Source organism: Schistocerca americana, chromosome 7 (assembly GCF_021461395.2).
Source record: "Schistocerca americana isolate TAMUIC-IGC-003095 chromosome 7, iqSchAmer2.1, whole genome shotgun sequence".
Taxonomy (NCBI): domain Eukaryota; kingdom Metazoa; phylum Arthropoda; class Insecta; order Orthoptera; family Acrididae; genus Schistocerca; species Schistocerca americana.
The window spans coordinates 355,247,706-355,261,605 of record NC_060125.1 but is presented as its reverse complement, the minus strand read 5'-3'; the positions used below and the strand labels follow the sequence as shown (position 1 = coordinate 355,261,605).

The following is a 13,900-nucleotide window of genomic DNA, read 5'->3' as shown; positions in this document are numbered from 1 at the left end:
TTGCTTCTGCCCCCTGTGATAAACGTGTAATTTTTCCAGCTAGTGGATGCCAGATTAAAGTCTCCACCTATAACTAATAGATAATTTGGATATTTATTTCCTATGCACTCAAGACTTTCCCTGAAACGTTCTGCGACGTTGGTTGCGGATGCTGGTGGTCTATAAAAAGATCCTAATACAATGGTCAATCATTGTCTGATTGACAGTTTTATCCACACTGGAGGGAGACACTATTTTCTAGACCTCTTTACGTACTTACTGTGCGCTCAGAACGGAAAAGAGCGACAAACGCGATACTAGAAACGCTTCCCAACACATGTACAAAAGTTCCATCGGATATTCCTGTGGTTTAGATTTCAAAATGTAACCTTATATGAGATAAATATGCCAATGAATATTCACGCTTTGACTGTCTGAGTGGTATCAGTGCGGAATATTCATATGCAGAAGTTGAGATCAAAATACAGACTTCGAACGAAGAAATGTGGTAAATAAATGAACTGGTTCCTGCTGTTCCAGTAGATCCAGTAATTACGGTGAAATATCGATAGTCTGCCCAGTAAAGGGCCTCTGCATGAACCATGGAACGCCAGGAGTGGGATGGCGGAAGCAGCACCACACTTGTCGCCAGTAACCAACTACCAGAAAGGAGTAACATGTACATGATGTTACAGGACTGGCAGTGTCGCGTCAGGGGGTCTAGTGGTGAAGCTCGTGCCTGGAAACCGAGAGCTCGCAGAATCGAATCCCGGTCGCACCACCGAAATTTGCAGTTTGCTTTAATCTAGATCTCACCTCCCACCGAAGGTGAGGAGTTGCCGGGAGCGACATGTCGTTCGGATTCCACGTCAAAGTGTGCACCCACTTTCCTCGATAGGATTCCTGGGGTAGATTAGGAACGCGCAAGTCACCAAACTGATGCCCAACTGAATTAGTTGCACCTGGCCATTGGGCCACACGAAATCCATACATATAACAAAAATGGATGTGTGTACGTTCCACATCTCCTCCTAAACTGATGGACTGATTTCAACCAAATTTGATGCACATATCGCTCACTGTCAGGCAACAAACGCGGTGGGCGTAAGTACCACGTACTTACAATAGTTCTGGAGATATGACATCATAAACAACGAGATGCGTGAAAATTTCTATTCAGATTTATTGCTTCTGTGTTACTAACTGTATTCGCAGCAGATTTCGCAGACAGTGTAGATACACTACGTGATCAAAAGATCCGGACACCTGGCTGAGAATGACTTATAAGTTCGTGGCGCCCTCCATTGGTAATGCTGGAATTCAATATGGTGTTGGCCGACCCTTAGCTTTGATGACAGTTTCCACCCTCGCGGGCATACGTTCAATCAGGTGCTGGAAGGCTTCTTGGGAAATGGCTGCACATTCTTCACGGAGTGCTGCACTGAGGAGAGGTATCGATGTCGGTCGGTGAGGCCTGGCACGAAGTCGGCGTTCCAAAACATCCCAAAGGTGTTCTATAGGATTCAGGTCAGGACTCTGTGCAGGTCGGTCCATTATAGGGATGTTATTGTCGTGTGACCACTCCGCCACAGGCCGTGCATTATGAACAGGTGCTCGATCGTGTTGAAACATGCAATCGCCATTACCGAATTGCTCTTCAACAATGGGAAGCAAGACGGTGCTTAAAACATCAATGCAGGCCTGTGCTGTTTTAGTGTCAGGCAAAACAACAAGGGGTGCATGCCCCCTCCGTGAAAAACACGACCACACTATAACACCACCGCCTCCGAATTTTACTGTTGGCACTACATAAGCTGGCAAGTGATGTTCATCGGGCATTCACCATACCCACACCCTGCCATCGGATCACCACATTGTGTACCGTGATTCTTCACTTCACACAACGTTTTTCCACTGTTCAATCGTCCAATGTTTACGCTCCTTACACCAAGCGAGGCGGCGTTTGGCATTTACCAGCATGATGTGTGGTTTATGAGCAGCCGCTCGACAATGAAATCCAAGTGTTCTCACCTCCCGCCTACCTGTCATAGTACTTGCAGCGGATCCTGGAGCAGTTTGGAATTCCTGTGTTATGGTCGGGATAGATGTCTGCCTATTACATATTACGATCCTCTTCAACTTTCGGCGGTCTCCGTCAGTCAACAGATGAGGTCAGCATGCACGCTTTTGTGCTGTACGTGTTCCTTCACATTTCCACTTCACTATCACATCGGAAACAGTGAACCTAGGGATGTTTAGGAGTGTGGAAATCTCGCATACACACGTATGACACAAGTGACACACAATCACCTGATCACGTTCGAAGTCCGTGAGGTTCGCGGAGCGCCTCATTCTGCTCTCACACGACGTCTAAAGACTATTGTGGTCGCTGATATGGAGTACCTGGCAGTAGATGGCAGCACAATGCACCTGATATCAAAAACCGATGTTTCTGGGGGTGTCCGGACACTTTTGATGACATAGTGTATATGCCGCTAAGTGCGCCTACAGACTTATGTCATGCTACCACACAAACTTTAAGGGATAAGACGGCATTAACACTGAGATGCGTGAAAAATTTCCGCATTGTGAATGACGTTTAAATGGAGGTGCCAAAAGTAATGGGATACCTCCTAATATCGTGTTGGACCCCCTTTTGCCTGGCGTAATGCAGCATCTCGGCGTGGCGTGGACACAAGTCCTGGGAAGTCCCATGCAGAAATATTGAAAACTGCGGCCTCTATAGCTGTGCATAATTGCAAAAATGTTACGGTGCAGGACTTTGTGTACGAACTGACCACGAACATGAAGTCCATGAATGGCTGCAAATGCTCCCCAAACAACCGAACGTAACCATTTACAGTTATGATCGGTTCAGTCTATTGCATGTAAAAACAGCCCACACCATTACGGAGCCACCAGCATCTTGCACAGTGCCTTGTTGACAACTTCGGTCTATGGCGTCGTGGGGTCAATGCCACATCCGAACCCTACCGTCAGCTCTCAAGGAATGCCGTCGACCACTGCGATGTCTGTGGTGAGAGGTAATACCAGAAAGTTGGTATTTCGGCACTTATTGACACTGTGGATCTTGGAATACAGAATTCCCTAACTATTTCCGAAATGGAATGTCCCATGCGTGTAACTCCAACATCCATTCCTCATCTTAACTCTGTTAATTCCCGTCGTGCGGCCATAATCACTGCGAAAACCTTTTCACACATCAATCACCTGAGTATAAGTGACAGCTGTGCGAATCGAGTGCCCTTTTATACTTTGTGTACGCGATACTAGGTGTATATGTGCATATCGCTATCCCATGATGAGTCTTTGGAAGCCCCTGCAGAAATATTGAGCCATGAAGCCTCTACAACCGTTCACGATTGCGAAAGTGTTGCCGCTGCAAGATTTTGTTCACGAACTGACGTTTAGATTATGTCACCTCATTGTAAATGTATTACTTCTTTGCTTTGAGCTTTATTCGCAACAAATTTTGCAGACAGTATCTACATACGCCTCTGAATGTACCTACAAAATAATATCACGGTACCACACATTGTTGGCGTTATAAACGCTGAGATGCGTGAAAAACTGCCGCACCATGTATGACGTTTAAATTTATTACTTCTTTGCTACAAACTCTATTCGAAACATATTTCGCAGAAAGCATCCACAATACCGCTGAATGTACCTACGCAAGTGTATCATTGTACGAGGAGGAACAGTAACATTTCAGTAGCTGTTGGTACAGGCCGGTTCCATATAACAACTGTCCAAAGCCGCGCGGGATTAGCCGAGCGGTGAAAGGCGCTACAGTCATGGACTGTGCGGCTGGTCCCGCGGAGATTCGAGTCCTCCCTCGGGCATGGGTGTGTGTGTTTGTCCTTAGGATAATTTAGATTAAGTAGTGTGTAAGCTTAGGGACTGATGACCTTCGCTGTTAAGTCCCATAAGACAGCAACTGTCCAAATTTGTTTGGATACGGAGATATAGGTGGTTACAGAGATTAACTTTCATTGTGTATGTTTGTACTGCAGTTCGTATGGATTTATTTGTAGATTGTTGTTTTTGTTTTGAAGTTCTGAATTTTGGAACTATGAACGTGATATGTTGGCCAGTTCTACTGTATCGCTTAAAAATGCCGCACATATTTACAAATGCTGAGGGTGCCGATGTGGTATTTGTGTACGAGTTCTGTAATGGGAAATACGCTACTGTTGTAGAGAATACGATACATGATTTCGTAACCGGAGAGTAACCAGATTCGAAAGCGTGTCTTAGGGTTTTCATTAAACTATCTAACTGACATATTATGTCTGAAAGTGCACATGAACAAAATGTGGACAAAGTAGAAGGCATTATTCAGTTGGTAGAAGGTCGTCTTTCAACTAGAACATGGAGAATTCCTACTCGTACAGACGTTTCACGCACAACGATATGACAAACGTTACGTATGCATGGTGTCTATCCTGAATTGGTAGATATGATATAAATATGTAGACAAACAATTATTACAATTTAAGAAAAAATGGGTGATTTCTTCAAGAGAAAGAGCTTCACAAACTAAGCAAGTCAATAACGCACAGGTCCATATCTGGCCCTTATGCAAGCCGTTAGTTGGCTTGACACTGATTGGTAGAGTTGATGGATATCGTCCTGAGGAATATTGTGCCAAAGTCTGTCCAACTGGCACGTTTGATCGTCAAACTCCCGAACTGGTTGGTGTGCCCTGTCCATAACGCTCCAAACGTTTTCAACTGGGGAGTGATCAGGTGACTTTGCTGGCCAAGGTAGGGTTTAGCGAACACCGAAACAAGTAGTAGAAGCTCTCGCCGTGTGCGGGCGGGTATTATCTTGCTGAATTGTAAGCCCAGGATGACTTGGCATGAATGACATCAAAACGTGGTGCAGAATGTCGTCGATATTCTGCTGTACGGTATGGGTACTGCAGATGACAACCAATGGTGTCGTTCTATGAAAGAAAATGGCACCTCAGACCATTACTCCTGGTGGGGGCGGGCGGAAGTCGGGTTGGTGTCACACCACTGTCCAGGGCGTCTACAGACAAGCATTCGCTGGTCATAGGGTCTCAATTCGAAGCTGCACTCAGTGCTGAAGACAGTTCTACTACAGTAAATGAAAATCCCGGCCAAAGACGTGTCTGAAGTTGCCCTAACAGCGTGGGTTACGAGTCTGACTGTTCTGCTGTCCTTGCTTGTTAATTTGTATTCTCGACCGAATAATTTCATTTCGTTTACTCCCACAGCGCGACTATTACAGTTCTTTGCGATTGCGTATTTATTGAGTTCATTTCAGCCTGCGTCGGTGCAATAGTTTTCCCGGCCTTCTTTCATTTTTGAAAGTGATATTGGGTGTTTTTCATAATAGTTGGAAGTAACTTCGTTGTTCAGTGTCATACGACACACAAAACAACTCGCTGTAGAGTCGGCTCAGTAGCCTGGTTGTGAGTCTCGGTGTTACGTTACAGAATAGTGCGGTGGAGTGCCAGAGTCGAAGAAAGTGATGCCTCTTTTGTCAGACGTGCAAAGATTGACAGCAGAACAATAAAAAGGAAAAAAGAGCGATGACCATTAATGTGCATTATTGTCTTGAGGGGCAAATTATATTTACCGATCTGCTAATTGGGTTTGAATGGGAATATTTTAAGAAATCAAACGCAGAAATAATCCTTAGAATATGACCTGTGATTATCAATATTTACTTTTTCACATAGTCACCAGCCAATTGCATACTTTTCTACCAACGATGAACAAGTCGTCAAGAAAAAATTCGACACTGTTTCCTCAACCACAGTCTCACAGTTCTCTTCATCAGAAGCATAATAATGCCCCGCAGATCGTCTTTCTTTATCGGGAACAGATGCAAGTCAGACGGTGCTAAATCTGAACTGTATGGAGGATGCCGTACGGTGGTGAGATTTGATTTCAGGAGTCAGCATCCGGGGTACCCATCGTCCACAGATCTTACAATAGCCAAGTACGCAATAATGTGCCCCACACATTCTTGTGAAATGCCGTCTGTGCTTGCAATTTCTCTCTGAGTGATACGACGATCGCCGGCCGGAGGGGCCGAGTGGTTCTAGGCGCTACAGTCTGGAATCGCGCAACCACTACGGTCGCAGGTTCGAATCCTGTCTCGCGCATGGATGTGTGTGATGTCCTTAGATTAGTTAGGTTTAAGTAGTTCTAAGTTCTAGGGGACTGATGACCTCAGAGGTTAAGTCCCATAGTGCTCAGAGCTATTGGAACCACTGGATACGACGATCGTTCTGAATCAATCTGTCAACATTTTGCTTGTGAAACTCGTTGGTTGCTGTCACAGAACGTCCAACTCTTTGTTTGTTACGTAGGTCAGATGTTCCCGCCTCAACATCTTTAAACTCACTCGCCCAACGATGCACAGTACTCACATCAACGCAATCACCATAAACTGCTTTCATTCTCTGATGTATCTCTTTTGGGGTGACACCTTCTGCTGTCAAGAATTCAATGACTGCACGTTGCTTAAATTACATTGACCGACCGTCTGCACAGGGTCCCTGCCAACTGGAGCTGTAGAAAAGAGGCTACGGAACAAGGCAGTACCTGCCGCCTACCAACTCTGCCAACTGTTGAAAAGTTACGAAGGTGGAGGCATTACTTTTCAGTCAACCCTCGTACTACATGCTTTAAAGATTAGCATTACTGGTTATTGGATAACGAGTGAGAGTATATAACCGCATTATTAAAACCTCTGTGTTTTAAAGATGTAGTAGATAATCATTTCAAGTCGATCTCGAAGTGGTAGCCTGACAAAAATTGACAATGAGATACCGTGGTGAACCTGATTTGTTGAAGTTTAGAACAGCCCAGCTGCCCACTGTGATGAAGGATGCTACTGAAGCATTATAAAAGACTCAAAATAAAATTTGGATAGCAATTTAATGATGAATTCTGCAGTTCAAAATTGGCAGCAATTTGCGGCGTAACGGTCTTGTTAATGTTTCTTTGCTTCAGTGCCTGGTCCAGGCGACGAGCGACTTAACTGAGTCAAGAAAAGCTACAGGAAAATTGACTGCATCAAATGTGTCACTAAATTGCATAATATTGTTTGTTTGTCTGCTGTTTTACAAATCAGGTCTGGTTTGTATTACTGACCGGGATAAGCTCATAAAAAATTAACCGTGTTGTATTTTTACGGCGAAAAGTCACAAATACAGCCACCAAGTCCATGTTATACAATAAGAACATGCTTCTAATGCATATGTCTTGGTACAAATGTTAATGTTCATTGAACGTTTTTTTTAATATTCAGTTCAGCCGCATTGTGAACTCCCATTAATAGCCAGCATCCACACCAAAGCAATGATCGAACTGTTGAAAACTCCAAATAAAGTCAGTCTGTTTACAGTCGAAAATTTTCACACTGTATTCAGGGATAAGTTTTTACTCGTTAAAACAGTACGCAGTTCGCAGCAGGTTAGCGTCTTTGACCCTTTTGTTGTTAACGGGTCGCACACGTACCACTACGCTGTTTTGAGCGTTGGGATGTCTACGTCCTGTGTGTCTAGTACTAGCATCTAACGAGTAATTTTTGGAAACAGAACTTTGAGTAAAATACTGTGGACCATTGGGTACATATACTGAAAGCCGTGAGCCATGAGGTGTAGCAGTGTCTGCTACAGCACGCACAGTGCGTCTGCTTAACGAAAATCAAATCAAACTACCGTCTTTCCCGTTCCAAGAATACCTTAAGTGAGTAGTTGTGTTACCTTACACATTATAGACCGTGCCTTGAAGTATTATTACACCCCTCAGTAATTCTGCTGGTTTGTACTTTGCGGTTAGAGGCAGGGGAAGGGTGGGAGGGGTACCTGACGTAACAAACTTCACAGTATCTAAAAAGAAGATTCGTATGTCATTGTCACATATTGTGTTGAAAATTTGTGTACAGTAGTTTACGTTCTTCAGTAACATGAGAGTGAATGTATTATGGCACTGATTTGTAATACCTTTTAGGTATTTATCACTTGAACAAAATACAATACTTTGAAAATCCTAGTTTCAATTATTCTCAAAATTGATCAACTTAAATTTTTTCTGTTAGAGAACGTGCGCTAATATTGATTAAAACAAAAGGCAGTTTTTGACTTTTCAGAATTGAAATTTGTAAAAAGTATGTTTTAACCACAAACGAATTAAGCAACGTGGTAGCAAGAAAGGGAACTTTCAGTTAAGCTTAAAAAAATCTTTCAATAAAATCTACATGTTTGAGTGGTTTTCTACAGTTATCTGAGCAACAAGAGACACACCCTCCTCCTATCAGGGCGAGATTCTAGCTCCTCAAGAATTTGTCCTCTCGGTTTTTAGAATGCTTGCAGCGCGCTTTTCTGGTTAGTTGAAATAAATTACGGTCTAAGATAGCGGTCTTGTGAGTATAAGGGTGCTTGTTTGTGTGAATGTGTGTTGGTTTTCTTTTCTGATGGAAGCTTTGGCTCAAAGCTTAGTGTGTAACAATCTTTCAATTGTGTCTATCCGCAACTCAAGGTGTTATCTTTAAGTTGAGTAGCAAGCTATCCTTTTTATAATATTTGTGATATTCCAATCTGGACTTTCCATAATTTGAAATTTGGACCATGTGTAGTATGAACTGATTCAGTGTATGACAGAAGGTAACTGAAAAAAAAAAATCATTCAGAGGCAATAATTACTCTGTCGTCTCCGCGATTTATTACGAACATTACAAAATGCGGAATATGGTTCTTGAAGGGGTGTATGAGCACTACGGACTGCAATGTGCTCTGATGCTGGCCACAAGGTTGGTAAAGAGTTCTTTGGTAAGGCGTTCCTTTCCTCCACCATCATAGTTGACAGCTGCTGGAGGGTCGTTGTGCATGTTGACATATTGCAGTACATGTGCCTAATGTATCCTTCACATACTTGATGGGAATTCAGTTAGGGAAACGGCCAGGGCAGTCCGTCTGCTGAATATCATCTCGCTCCAAAGAGCTCCTCTACCTGTGCTGCTCGATGCACTCTTGCATTGCCATCCACAAACCATGGCTAGATGTGAGGAGAACTCGCACTCTTGAGATTTCCGCACAAACTTAATCAAGCTTATATAGACAGTTCATCCATCTCAAAAGTCGAGAGTGTAGACTTTTTGGACTGTTATCGACATTCGTACTGGCACGATATCAGAACCCAAGACATTCGAAACTGCTTTAATTTTAAGTTTAAAATCGGATAAAACTTGAAAAAAGAATTTTTTTTCGTGCGATACAATTAAAAATTGACAATTTTCCGAATGATTCTTTCCTTGTACTGTGAAGGCAACGGCCTTGCCGTAGTGGATACACTGGTTCCCGTCAGATCACCGAAGTTAAGTGCTGTCGGGCGTGGCCGGCACTTAGATGGGAGACCATTCGGGCTGCCATGTCCTGTTGCGATTTTTCGGGGTGCACTCAGCCTCGTGGTGCCAATTGAGAGCTACTCGACCGAATAGTAGCGTCTTCGGTCAAAGAAAACCATCATGAGGACCGGGAGAGCGGTGTAATGACCACGCACCCCTCTTACCCGCGTCCTCAACTGAGGATGATACGACGGTCGGATGGTCCCAGTGGGCCACTTGTGGCCTGAAGAAGGAGTGCTTGTACTGTGAAACCTTTCTTGTTGCCAAATTTCACGACTCCAGTTCAATGGGAAGTACCTGTAGGTTCTGATGCGAAAGTTTGCGGAGTATCAAAATATGTGACATAAATAGCCGTATCTTTTGATTACACTGGTTTAGAAGCTTACACCGCCAAGAGACTGTAGATCTTAGTACATGGAACAACTTTTAACTTGATATGTCTACCCGTTCCTGAGAAAAAGAAGTCTTAACAGACGGAGAGAAAGACAGGCAGTAGAATAACAAATTTCTTTTTTTACATGTTGTATGATGAAAAATTCACAATTCCGAATTTCTGCTTAACTTCTGGTTTGAAAACTTGTTGCTTGCTAATGTTCATGATTCTAGGCCAGTGGGAAGTACCCTACAGGTTTTGTTGAGTGAGTTTGCGAGTATGAAAATATGTGACATAAAAGGACATATATTTTGATTGCATAGTCGTAGAAACTTACATTTCTCATTCCGCCAAGAAACTATAAATTATAGTATACGACATAAATATCAACTTGATACGCCTACTCGTTCCCGAGAAAAAGGTGTCTTTCAGATAGTTCAAATGGCTCTGAGCACTATGGGACTTAACATCTGAGGTCATCAGTCCCCTAGAACTTAGAGCTACTTAAACCTAACTAACCTAAGGACATCACATACATCCATGCCCGAGGCAGGATTCGAACCTGCGACCGTAGCAGTCGCGCCGTTCCGGAGTGAAGCGCCTAGAACAGCTTGGCCACCGCGGCCGGCAAAAGGTGTCTTAACGGATGAACAGACAGACTGTCGAATAAAATTGACAAAAAATATTTTTCGTGTGATGTAATTACAAATTAACTATGACGTAATTTTTTATTTGCTTGTACTGTGAAAGCTTGTTTGTTGCCAAATTTCATGATTCTAGGTCACCCGTAAGTACCCTGTAAGTTTTGATGAGTGGGTTTGCGAGTGCCGAAACATGTGAGATAAATGGCCAGTGATTTTTGATTTCATCAGCTTAGAGGCTTCAATTATTTCAACCGAGAAGGGACCGTAGACCTTAGTATGTGACGCGAATGTCAACACGGTACGTCTACCCAATTGTGGGAGATGTGGTTTTTAACAGTCGGACTGACAGACAGATGAGTAGATAGCCAAACGGTCAACTAAGTGGTCCTATAAGGGTTCCGTTCATAGCGACTGAGGTACTGAACCCCAAAAATAAACTCAGAGCCGAATGTTCCCCTGAACAGACGTACGTAGGACAGTAGTATAGCGCCACAATAACGTTGAACGATGATTGTACCGTATTAAAAGATTTGGAAGTCGGTACACCCATGCAACAGTATGCCTCCCTACGCGAAAACACCTGCACCACCAAAATGATCATTTCTGACATGTTCTTTCGTGAATTACGTGTTCCCACCTCCCAACATACGAAAATATGTTCAACCTCACCAACCTCAGGGCCACCATGGGAACATATTGCTGAGTATGTACTTTCATCCGTGGTGCTCATACACCCTATTAAACACGATGTCCCACCTTTGTAATGTACACGGGACCATCATGAATCGCTGTGACTTCAGTGCAAATGTTGTCTTTGAATTCAAGTGTCATTCCTGTTCGTTTCAATGTCTGTTTCTTTCAGTTACGTTCTGCACTGTACTGTAACAGTTGTTTCTTTGTATAGTTCAAGTTCCATTAATCTATGTAACTTGGCATTGTGCTAAAATTACTTTCGCCCTTAAGTTTTGCACGCCAGTGTAAACTGAGGTGACAGAAGTCATGGGATACCTTCTAGTACCGCGTCGGACCTCATTTTTCCCGGCTTAGTGCAGCATCTCGACGTTCTGTCGACTCAATAAGTCATTGGAAGTCCCATGCAGGAATGTTGAATCATGCTGCCTCTATGGCCGTTCATAACTGTGGAAGTGTTGCCGGTGCAGGATTTTGTGCTCGAACCGACCTCCATGATTCACTGCAAATGGTCTCCAAGTAGCCGAATATAACAATTTCCTATCAATGATCGGTTCAGTTGGACAAGAAGACCCAGTCCATTCCATGTAAACGCAGCCGGCACCGTTATGGAACCACCAACAGCTGCACAGTGCCTTGCTGACAGCTTGGGTCCATGTCTTCGTGGGACCAGCCCCGCACTCGAACCATAACAGCTGCTCTTACCAACTGAAATCGGGACTCATCTGATCAGGTCAGGATTTTCTACTCGCCTAGGGTCCAAACAACATAGTTGCGAGCCCAGTGGAGGCGCTGCAGGTGATGTCATGCTACAATACTGGCCATTAAAATTGCTACACCAAGAAGAAATGCAGATGATAAACGGGTATTCATTGGACAAATATATTACACTAGAACTGACATGTGATTACATTTTCACACAGTTTGGGTGCATAGATCCTGAGAAATCAATACCCAGAACAACCACCTCTGGCCGTAATAACGGCCTTGATACGCCTGGGCATCGAGTCAAACAGAGCTTGGATGGCGTGTACAGGTACAGCTGTCCACGCAGTTTCAACACGATACCACAGTTCATCAACAGCAGTGACTGGTGTATTGTGACGAACCAGTTGCTCGGCCACCATTGACCAGAGGTTTTCAGTTGGTGAGAGATCTGGAGAATGTGCTGGCTAGGGCAGCAGTCGAACATTTTCTGTTTCCAGAAAGGCCCTACAGGACCTGCAACATGCGGTAGTGCATTATCCTGCTGAAATGTAGGGTTTCACAGAGATCGAATGAAGGGTAGAGCCACGGGTCGCAACACATCTGAAATGTAACGTCCACTGTTCAAAGTGCCGTCAATGCGAACAAGAGGTGACCGAGACATGTAACCAATGGCAAACCATACCATCACGCTGGGTGATACGCCAGCATGGCGATGACGAATACACGTTTCTAATGTGCGTTCACCGCGATGTCGCCAAACACGGATGCGACCATCATGATGCTGTAAACAGAACATGGATTCAACCGAAAAAATGACTTTTCCGATTCATGTACCCAGGTTCGTCGTTGAGTACACCATCGCAGGCGCTCCTGTCTGTGATGCAGGGTCAAGGGTAACCGTAGCCATGGTCTCCGAGCTGATAGTCCATGCTGCTGAAAACGTCGTTGGACTGTTCGTGCAGATGGTTGTTGTCTTGCAAACGTCCCCATCTGTTGACTCAGGGATCGAGACGTCGCTACACGATCCGTTACAGCCGTGCGGATAAGATGCCTGTCATCTCGACTGCTAGTGATACAAGGCCGTTGGAATCCAGCACGGCGTTTCGTATTACCCTCCTGAACCACCGATTCCATAGTCTGCTAGCAGTCATTGGATCTCGAACAACGCGAGCAGCAATGTCGCGATACGATAAACCGCAATCGCGATAGGCTACAATCCGACCGTTATCAAAGTCGTAAACGTGATGGTACGCATTTCTCCTCCTTACACGAGGCATCACAACAACGTTTCACCTAGGCAACGCCGGTCAACTGCTGTTTGTGTATGAGAAATCGGTTGGAAACTTTCCTCATGTCAGCACGTTGTAGGTGTCGCACCGGCGCCAACCTTGTGTGAATGCTCTGAAAAGCTAACCATTTGCATATCACAGCATTTTCGTCCTGTCGGTTAAATTTCGCGTCTGTAGCACGTCATCTTCGTGATGTAGCAATTTTAATGGCCGCTAGTGTATTAGCAGAGGCAGTCGCGTCGGTCTTCTCCCAACATAACCTATTAACGCCAAACTTCGTCGCACTGCCCTCACGGGTACGTTCGTCGTACGTCTCACATTGATTTCCGCGATTATTTCATCCAGGGCTGCTTGTCTGTCAGCAGCGGCAACTCTCTGCAAACGCTACTGCTCTTGTTCGTTTAGCGTAGGCCGTCGGCCTCTGCATTGTCAGTGTTGAGAGATTTGGTATTCTCGGCACGCTCTTGACACTGGGATATCAGAATATTGAATTCTCTAGAAACTTATGGAATGGAATGTCCTTGCGCTTAGCTACAACTACCATTCCGCATTCAAAGTCTGTTAATTTCCTTTGTGCGGCGATAATTACGTCGGACACCATTTTACATGAATCACCTCACGTGAAACCCCCGCCAGTGCACCTTCGTTTTATACCGTACGTACGCTGTACTACCGCTATCCATATATGTGGCTATCGCTTTCCCACGACTTTTGTCACCTCAGTGTATTTAATCTTCGTTGATCCATTATGGATCGTGGGACAACGGCTGGCATGAACTTCTTGATGCAATAATTTACCAAGAGCC

The 13,900-nt window shown here is 44.3% G+C and overlaps 1 protein-coding gene across 1 annotated transcript in view; it reads right to left on the bottom strand.

Moving 5' to 3' along the window:
• The window catches only part of LOC124622546 (nose resistant to fluoxetine protein 6-like), a 381,634-nt gene that overhangs the window by 22,287 nt on the left and 345,447 nt on the right, over positions 1 to 13,900 (bottom strand). The gene's annotated exons all lie outside the window — the stretch shown is intronic.